Below are 10,555 nucleotides of genomic sequence, written 5' to 3'. Positions count from 1 at the left end.
CAGTATGGCCTAGTGGCCAGAGACTATAACCCAGCCCTTGCTAACAGGGTAGTATGGACTAGTGGCAAGTGAGTAGTACCGGTGAGCTGGGCCACCACCCCGGGGCATACACTGCCCTCTAATTTAACCTTCTTTCCTGACCCAGGTATTTCCTCCGTTTTGTGGGTTTTCTGGATAGATAGACAGACTGGATATGCAGCATGCTGATTCTGCCCAATGCATGTCAGATTCTTGTGGATGCAATTACATCGGGCCAGTGAAGTATACATGTTCCTTAAATACAGAGACAGTGACTCCTAATCCTAAAAGGAAACTAATATCATCAGTGCTACTTTCTGCTGATCCTGCACACTTACTTGTTAAAATATTGGCTCTCTAATCTGTGAAACAAGCAGGGTCCCCGTTAGACAAGCAAGCACCTGGTTTAGACAGAGGCCTGACCTGAATCGTATATAAGGGGTTGGTCAGATCTGTATTTGGTGATAAAACCGGAAGATGATGAGAGGATCTGTGTGGAGAGATATTATGGTCAGCTGTAGCAGAATACTAATGAGTATCAAACATCTGAGGTGTAATCAAGGTGCATAGTATAAGGGAGCTCACACAAACCATGTAGCCTTTGGGCAGCAAGCTCGTATCAGAAAACAATTCTGTGGGCCAACTGCTGAATATGATGTGTCAACTAATTCAGATGATCTGAACACCTTAAAGACCATTATGGGGAAATATTAGTCATACAGCAAAGCCTGACTTATGGGTTCTGTGTGAAGGTGAGTTTCAGCAGCAAACTGGCACAGCCAATCCACTGCCATTGCTACAGGCTCTGGGCCCAGCCAGGGGGACCTGCACTCTCCCTATGCTAAGATATTGGGCCATGGATGTGCATAGTTCACAGACCAATTGGCTAGGTCCACAGTCGTCCCCCTTGCATGGCTATGTTAGGATATAGATATCCAGGCCTGTCTGTAAAGGCCTCTACTCTAATTTAGCTGTATTCTTATCACTTAGCTAGTTATAGAGGTATAAAAGAAAGAATCAAAATCACTGTCTGCTGGTGTAAGGGCCTTCTCTTACTGTGACAGTCTGAGGCCCTGTTCTTAGGCTAAAGCCTTTGGCTAAGCAGCAGAGGCAACCATAAGCTGGGAAGTGAACGGTCACATCCTCACATTCTAAACCAGTCACACTGAAAGAAGGTGCTATTGGGTTGTTAGGAATACAATCCTGTCTTGATAATGCCTATCACCTCCAGAGAAAGGGAAGTGTCTAGAAGATGTAAAAGGAAACTTAGTGTGATAGCATCCTGTCTGGCAAGAACTCACTTATCAATAGATGTAGTTGTGAAATCCTCACTTCTGTATTGTTTTGTCATTATAGTTCCCACTTTGCTATTGTTTACTTGCATGGTCTCTGTCTGGTTCTGTGATTGTTTCTGTCTGCTGTATAATTAATTTTGCTGGATGTAAACGAATTAAGGTGGTGGGATATATACAATATGTTAGGATTGGCTAGTTAAATTTCAGTAAAATGATAAGGTATAGCTAAGCAGAACTCAAGTTTTACTATATAGTCTGCAGTCAATCAGGAAGTGGTGGGGGGAAATGGAAACAGGGAATAGGAGTGGGGAATTGGAATCATGTTTTGCTAAGGGGGGGAATGGGAACAGGGACACAGGTAAGGCTCTGTGGTGTCAGAGCTGGGAAGGGGGACACTAAGGAAGGAAACTGGAATCATGCTTGCTGGAAGTTCACCCCAATAAACATCGAACTGTTTGCACCTTTGGACTTCGGGTATTGTTGCTCTCTGTTCATGAGAGAAGGACTAGGGAAGTAAGCAGGTGAAGGAATAAGCCCCCTAACAGGCTACAGTAACTTTCTCCACCCACCACTGCTCCATGGTGTTCAAAGCACCCCCCTCATGGCACACCATGGCTTGCCACCACTACAGCTGTTCTACTGAGATGTATTTACCTGCGTTTGTATGTCATGATTTCTCTCAATATAATACTGGTGCCCCTGTTTGATCTCCCTCACTTCAGAGCAGTATAAGCTCGGACCTGTATGTGATTAGGGAGTGTACCTTACTATCTGTATACTCTGTTCTATTCAGGTTCTTATACAGCTCCCATCGCCATGATACCTAAGGGCCAAATACAACTCTCCACCTTCAATGTCCATGAGCAGATCCTCTGTGCTGGACTCCCTTCTGTACGCCTGGGAGCTTTGCTCTAGAAAGAAAGGCATTCTTTGGATTTTATGAAATGCGGAGACCATTGGCATTAGAATACTCCACTGAAACATGCAATATAAGAACCTGAATAGAATCATCATCATCATCATCATGTTCCTATTATGCCTCTGGTGTTTAGGGCAGTGGCAAAGCTCTTCCACTCCAGTCTGTTTCTGGCAAGTCTTTCAGTGGTTCCTCAGCTGTGCCCCAGGTTTTTCAGGTCGGCTTCCCCAGCTCTTCGCCATGTTGTTTTCGGGTGACCTATTTTTCGCTTGCCTTCAGGTGTCCATCTTATTGCTACTCTGGTGATGGAATCAGTTTCCATCTGAAGCACATGACCGATCCATCTCCAGCGCTTCCTGGCAATGGTTGTGCTCAGATCCTCTTGGCTGCACTGTGTCAATAGATCTTGGTTTGAGATTGTTCTGGGCCAAAAGATACAGAGGATTTTTCTGAGGTAGGTTGTATGGAATGAAGACAGTTTGGACATGTCATACTTTCTCATTCCCCCGCATTTTGCACTATAAGCTAGTGTTTAAAGTACACAGATCTGATAAATCTTGAGTTTGGTTTTGGTGTTGTATTTTGATAATTTCCAGACTGTATTTAAGCTCCTGAAGGTGTTCCTGGCTTTATTGATTTTGTTCCGGATGTCTTGGCTTGTTCCGCCATCCTGGCTGATGGTGCTGCCCAAGTATGTGACTAGAATAGATTCCCTGAATCGGGTACAGACAATGCATCCTCTGTATTGTAACAGTCTTATTTTGTTTATGGTAGAGGTATGTGAGCTGGCTCATTTTCTTTTCTTTTGGGGTCTGAGACTAACAAATTGGTGTGGTTTCAAGCTGATGAACAATTAAAAAGGTGGGTTTCAGAGTTGGGCCAGTATTACCTATTAGATGATGGGAAAGCTTTGTCCTATATTGTCCCTTATTGTGTTTGATTCTGTTCTTGTTAAAAAACCCATAAAGGGACCATATCAAATAACTAAAAAGACAACACGTTTACTCTGCAAAAGGATCTTCAAATGAAATGTAAAAGTGTCTGTGTACATGGTTGGTAATGTAGATAAAGGTGCCAAGGGTTGCGGCATAACTGTACTCAAGGAACAAATTGTATCCATTTCTTATCATTAGGGCAATTTCTCATTAGTTTTCTTAACTGATGACTTACCATGGGCAGCCTTCCTTGTCATTAAGAAGAAGGTGAAGAAAGAGTAAAGAATGGCTAAGCTGCTTATCTTTGCTTAAGGAAGTAACCAGCCATAATTCACGCTCACCAAGATGCAGAAATAAAACCAAGCCCCTGTTCAAGGACAACATCTCCCGTGAACAAGCCATGCAAGGCTCAGAAATGTTATAGTAGCCAGTATTGCAAAACAAGGAGATTACTATTTGGAGAGGCTTGGTCACAAAGGAAATTGTTATCCACAGAATTAATATTCAATAAGGTATATGTGACATCCTATATTTAAAAAGGGAAATGAGGTCAGAAATATAAAGCTTTCTACTTCCCATGTTAAAGAACTGTAATCTGGTAGAAAGATTAGCTTTGATTCATCATGTTGCAATCTTAAAAGAGATTTTAGCATTTTTTTCAAACACTTAAGAATGCTGTTCAGATTCATGAGCCATCAGGAATGACAAGAAGTGGCACATGAAAATTCTGCTTACAGCCAGCACTTAGTGAATGGAAAAGATCTGCCCCATTAGTGAGTCAGGAAAGTAAAAATTAGGGAATAAACAGCAAGGATTTGACTGTGATATAATGAATCTGGAGCATGGGTAATCAAAGTAGAGGGTCAGAAACAGTGTTTCTGCTATCTTCAGCAATTACAAAATTTAGGGTCAGGGACATTATCATCATCTTCAGCAGAAATAGGAGTCCAGGTTATTCCCAGTTTTTGTAATAATAAAATGCCTGTGAATTTTAACTGAAAGGCAAGGTGTCCTGTACCTGCAAAATAACCCAGATATGGGATTTAAAGCTTCCTTCTACACTATCAAACTGGTAATCAGAAACTGTCATTAGCAGCATTAACAAACCATGCTGTTCACATACTTAATGCAGAGTTCAAGAGACAGAGAAACTATAGAAATATGGAGTATTTATAACCATTGGGTTTGCCCCTAACATAATTTTATAATATGGTGATAAGTGGTTTATAAATGTGTTTAGAGTTATGAGGAAGATAAGAGTCTTGAAGTATTTTTACATTGCAAAAATGGGGTAGAGACAACATTTCTTAACTTTTTCGTCTGCAGATGCAAATTCTTAAGCATAGCAATCACCATGGTGACTCAGAAAGAGCGGACACTATTACTATCACTGCTAAATACTTTCTTGTATGTTCCAACAATAAGTGGTGTCATCGCTAAATGTCATGATCCAGTAAAATGGAAAACAGCCCCCAAAGCCCACTGCCACAAACCTGTAATCAGGACTTTGTTAAAAATATTGAGGGCCCAATAGGAGAGAGAAATTTAAGGCCATACCAGTTGGCTCCTAACTATCCTCTAAAGTGGCTCAGAAAGGAGAGCGGGCCCACTGATAAAGGTGTGGAGACCTTGCAGGGATGTATCCAGGAGCCAGCACAATGATCCTTTGCTGGGCCAGAGGTGCTCAGACACTATCAAGGATTAAAAAATGAAACAGTGAGTATTCCCAGGATACTGCAGAAATGGGTTTGGGGGCTCTGTCCTGTTAAGGTAAAATCGGCACTCCGAAGTTCATTTGTGATAATAGCACTCCAAGCTATTGGCACCACATGCAAGGCAAGTACACATTACAACTCTTTGCCTAATGCATTTATGCAGACTGGGGGTTGGGTGGGGTTAATTCCTAGTAGTGAATTTCAGATTACTCCAATCCCGCTCAGCAGAAACATGGAGTCACCTGACAGCCCCCAGTGCACACCTTAGTGCAATGCTCCATTCATAACAGAATTATTTGTATAATCCAAGTACAGTGCACCAGCAGTAAATAGAATACAATTCCTGCAGTGCACCACACCTTGCTGCAATGTACTATCATGAACTACATTCCTAATACAACTGACCCCCATGCAATGCATTACACTGCAGAATTTCACCCCAGTGCTGTGGACCAATCCCCCCTGCACCTCACCATAGTGCAGTGCACGAACACAACTGAATGCCGTGCCTCACCGCTCTTTTTCTCTCTGTTGTTAGGTCCCATCTTTCATTTTCCATGTTTTCTCTCTTTCCATAAAGTAAAACCAGTTTGCTTGCTCGTGCACACACCCAGCTTTACTATTTCTCACATGCATTCAACTAACTTGAAGAAAAACCCTCCCACTTCCCAACACCCCCCCTCCCCATTCCTTGTTAATAACCTTTATTTTATGGTGCCATAGCAGCAGACCTATGTGATAAGGACTATAACAGAGCCATCCACCAATAAGAATAAGAGTCCAAGGGGGAGGGCTATTTCTATTGAAGGGAAGCTATATAGGATGCCCCAAAGGGAAGATAACAAAAGAGAAACTAACTGCAGATTTGTACAGTAGAGTTGGTTTCATCGTTCCTCTTGCCTTTATGTTACAAAAGGAGATCAGGCACTCTTACCTACAGGGGGTATTTATTACCATTTGAGGTTTTCTCTGGATCAAATAGAAGCTAGCAGCACTTGCTGGTGGATACCACTTTGTGAGTGCTACCTTTTATACCCTCACATACAACATTTGGTACTAGGAGTGCAGCACTTGTCTTTATATAAGGAAATGGTCAACCTTTTATTTGCTGAAATAGTTTTACTGCACACTGCTTTCCAAGTCCCATCACTACTAATATTCAATTCATTAATATTTGTGAAGCACTTTGAGGTCCTCAGATGAAAAGAGCTGTAGAAACGCAATGTGTTGTCATTAATTATTATTGTTCCATTGGATCTGTCTACACAGACATCCTTATGCGCCATGTAAGAACATTGACACAACATTCTATTTGAGAATTCCTGTAGGATTCTCAATACAAAGAATTCCAACAAAACTTTCCATGTCAGTGTGGATTATTCATTGCATGAAACTTTGGGAAGGGGTGTCCAAGCAAGCCACTACAATGTCAGTGGAAGGCTCCCAAGGGTAGCCGCTACATGGCAGTGAAGCCAGAACTCTCAAAGACCCAGGAACAGATGGGATCCGGTGACATGCATTTTCCTTTTCAGGAACTTATATGGTACCATTAAAAACAAATAGTGTGTTCTGTTATGGCAGCACTCAGGCTATAGCAAATTAACAAAAGAAACAGTTTAGGATGGTTTCCTCCCTTAGCTCATAGGCTGCATATACAGAAGGTAAGGGCTTATGCTCAAATTCATTGTTAAATGTAAAATTAGGCAACATACCACTCATTCAAAAAATAGATAGATATGTATGAAACAAACAGCAGCGTGTACCAGCCAAAACTAGTTCAGTTTTCAGCAAGTTACTATGTAGGTAAAGTCCAGGAGGTATTGAGTGCTCGAAATTCCTAACTCCTCCCCAAAATAAAATCACTTTTACATACTGTAGCCCCAACACAGTTAAGATTTACATTCCTGGTTGGTAACTGTTATGATGCTGGTCAGTTAACTAGATATTTTAAGCCTTGGATTTCTTCCAGTTCCTTAATAAAGAGCTCATTCCATGGACAAAAGAAACACAATACGGTGAAGTTTAATTGATTAAACCTTTATGAGTACAGAGTTTCAGAAAATTAGTTGAGAATAAAACCCTTATGTTATTTCTTCTTACAGTTAAAGAAAACCAAAGCTTTCCTCACTATCACTGAAAGAGGGAGCAAGGAGACAGACCTTAATGAGAGCATCCTCAAAATACATGAGTTTAGGTCCTTGTTGGTTTGGTAACCAGTTTAAACTTCTCATTTTCAGTGTCTCAGTAGCATGAAGAAAATAGAGGACCCTTCAGAATTATTTTTATTGCATAGAGAAAAAACTAAATTTTTCTAAGTGAACAAAATCAGTTTTTCCAAAGATAAAATTCACAAATGTCCCATCCCCTTTGTGATGAGGTCAGTAAAGAGAAATATAATATTCCCCTCTAGGTTGGATGGACAGACAGATAGATTACATTGTGTATATATTCCATTGCATTGTGGGCCTTGAGATTGGAATTTCTGGAATCTCCTAGTGAAGGGCTTGCCATTACTTAGAAGGGAGAGCGAGCACACCCTGGTGGCTTAGTTAATGAGTCACAATACAGGTTTCTGCATATCTTCAGAAAAGATGCTGAGTAAATAGTTTAAGTATTTTTAGAGGGCAGAAATACTAACTGTTTTTGCAATGAGACTTACAGAAATTACTCTCTTGGATTTTTTTAGGTAATATGAATCTACAGAGCCATCAATAAATAATCTCTGCATTTCCCCATAATAACTAATAATGTTTATAAAGTTGAACACACAGAAAAAACAGTTCTGGAAGTGAAATTAGGAACTAGAGATAATTCCAGGAAATATATGTGTTTGGTATCTGGCAATATTCACTAGGAAGAAGTCAGGAACTGGATTTGAGTAAAGAAATAAGCCTTAATGGAAAAGCAGAGAACTGAAGCTACAGTGGAAGCAAATGATAAAAAGACAATTGAGAAACATCAAACAAATGATTAATTCAGTTCCAAATAGCCTTTTGTCTGTTGAGACAGACCTCACTGAACAGAGGATTCAAGGACAGATCATGAGAGAGGAGCAGCCAGGTTTGCAGGTAGCAAAATAGTTATACATATGTTTTTGGTGTTGCCTTCTAATTTAGGTGACAGTTGTCATCTCAGTTAAGCATATAGCCCTGGCACAGAAACAGTGTAGAGGTATTTTTAACACATGGCTTTTCATTTAATATTTGTTCCAATTTATCAAATTGTGAGGTGGGGCACTGACCCTTCCCACAGCCTTATGAATGAAAGAGATAAGCACATAGACTTCAAATCGTATTTGTGGCTCTCCATACTTTTATAAAAAAAATCCTGTAGAATTTAGTAGGGGTTAAACAAATAGGATTCTATAAAAATGTAATAAGTTCTACAGAAATGACTTTAGAACTACCTACAGAACTTAATATAAAATGCTAACCTTGATTTAGGTTTGTTAATTATTTCATAGAAGTCTGTAGAAGGGATATAATTTTCTGAGTAATATAGTCCATTAAATTCCAGAGGACTTTTCTGTAAATGTGTATGTGTGTGTGTGTATGCATGTACATATACATATAAACCAGCTGGAAACACACACACAAACTAGTTCATAATGAAAAGTGGTAGTTCAAACAACCTGCAAGAAGTTTGAGAATTTTTTGACCTATTTCTTTAATAACCTTTTTAAACATTTACTGTAGCATCTTTCTCTAGCATTGTTGATTAATGTGGTTTCAGTTGCAGTGAATAGTAATGATAAATGTCAAAATATTTTAAGGTTTCAGAGTAGCAGCCATGTTAGTCTGTATTCGCAAAAAGAAAAGGAGGACTTGTGGCACCTTAGAGACTAACAAATTTATTTGAGCATAAGCTTTCATGAGCTACAGCTCACTTCATCGGAAGCTTATGCTCAAATAAATTTGTTAGTCTCTAAGGTGCCACAAGTCCTCCTTTTCTTTTTGCGGATACAGACTAACACGGCTGCTACTCTGAAACTTAAAATATCCAGCCTCTCTCAACGTATCCCTGAGTTGCATGCATGCCAGTCTGCTAGGCGACCAATAGTTTATCTAGTCCAAAGCAGGATTAACTACCTTTATTAGTGTCAATGGACAATCAAGGTGTGCTAGGGCACATCAAGGGGATAGTGTAATTGAAGAAAAATCCTCAAAGTGGAACAATGAGGCTTCTGTTCCCTGGGTTTCATGGAACATTCCCTTCCCATGCAGCTTTTCCTGAAATGAGCTTGCAAAGTAGTTCAGTCAGCTACTTACTTGCCTCTACAGAAAAAAGAAAAACAAAACCTAGATTTAAGGCCTGGTTCAATAAACCATTACCTGCTGCAACAAACGATGCATTGTTACCCCTTGGAACTTAGACAGCTGACTTCCCAAAGGAAGAAAATTAAAAATGATAGCAGAGACTATTAAATTAGAAAGTCTCTACTTTGTTCTTGTGGCTCTGTCCATTTTTCCTGTGTATATTTTTTGCTAATGTGATACTAGTTAACTTTCTATTTCTAACATTCCCATTGCCATGGTTTGTAGTAACTGAATAAAGGGTATACCATGGTATCTAGGAGCTAAAGTTGTCCAAAGGGACCTGACCCTCTCCAACCCTCCATGCTTCTTTCATTTTGTTTTTCTCTATTCATCTTCTTCCTAATTTTTCCCACCTTATTCTCAGTATGTGGTCATGTGAAAAAAATTGTAGTTTTAGAGGACAGTGGGGCATTTTCTCCCCAAAATTGCATTGTGTTCTGAAAACACTCAGACTTGGTCTCCTGCAGTTATGAGTTCCACTGTCAGGAACCTTCTTACTATTTATTATTTATATTACAGTGCTATTGCCCCAGTTAGGATTGGGGCCACATTGTGCTGTCACTGTACAAACATAAAATAAAAAATATCCTGCCCTACAGAGATTGCAGTCTAAATGACCATCAAGAAAACTCTGTCCCACGGTCCCAAGAGTCTCATCTTGGCTCTGTCAACTGCAAAGTTCTTCCAGAATGTAATGTTCTCAGTGGGTAGCAGCTAGAGAGGCAATCTCTCTAACAACCATGGCCTACTTTTGCCCCCTTATTCACATAAGTAGTCCCACTGAAAGCAATATTAAGGTACTACACAGTGTAAGGATAGCAAAATGTGTTTTAGGGGATTTATAGATTGGGAAGAGGATTTCAATTTGATATGACATGAATAGAAACTGGACCCAGAAATAAATAGGAAGCCAATGGATCATGTGATGCTTAGAGAGATGTGCTCTCTTAATTTGCCAGTGGCTACATGTTATACATGTTGAATTTCCATAATGCCTTCATTTTCACCACCAGAAATCTAAACTAGAACTGAGGAAAGACATTGATCATGATGGAAAGGTCTGTCCACCTGGAGATGGGAGAAGGTCATCCTCATTGCTGTTGCAGTCTGTGTTGTCCAGCAACAGAGAAGAGTACAGTGTGATGCACACCTCCTTGATGGGCAGATGACTTAGATTTTTATCCTTTATTGAAGACAAGGTTTCAGTCACCTCTCCAGAATGTCTGTCTCTTCCTACCAATATTAATTCTGTCTTCCCTGGTTTAGGTTTGAGTCAGCTGCTTTTCATCCATTTATTTAAGTCTTTTAATCAAGACTAGAGACCTTTCTAAAAGATATGCTGTCTGTAGCTCAAGCAGAA

Source organism: Lepidochelys kempii, chromosome 18 (genome assembly GCF_965140265.1).
Source record: "Lepidochelys kempii isolate rLepKem1 chromosome 18, rLepKem1.hap2, whole genome shotgun sequence".
In the NCBI taxonomy this organism is placed as follows: domain Eukaryota; kingdom Metazoa; phylum Chordata; order Testudines; family Cheloniidae; genus Lepidochelys; species Lepidochelys kempii.
Note: the sequence above shows the minus strand (reverse complement) of the source record.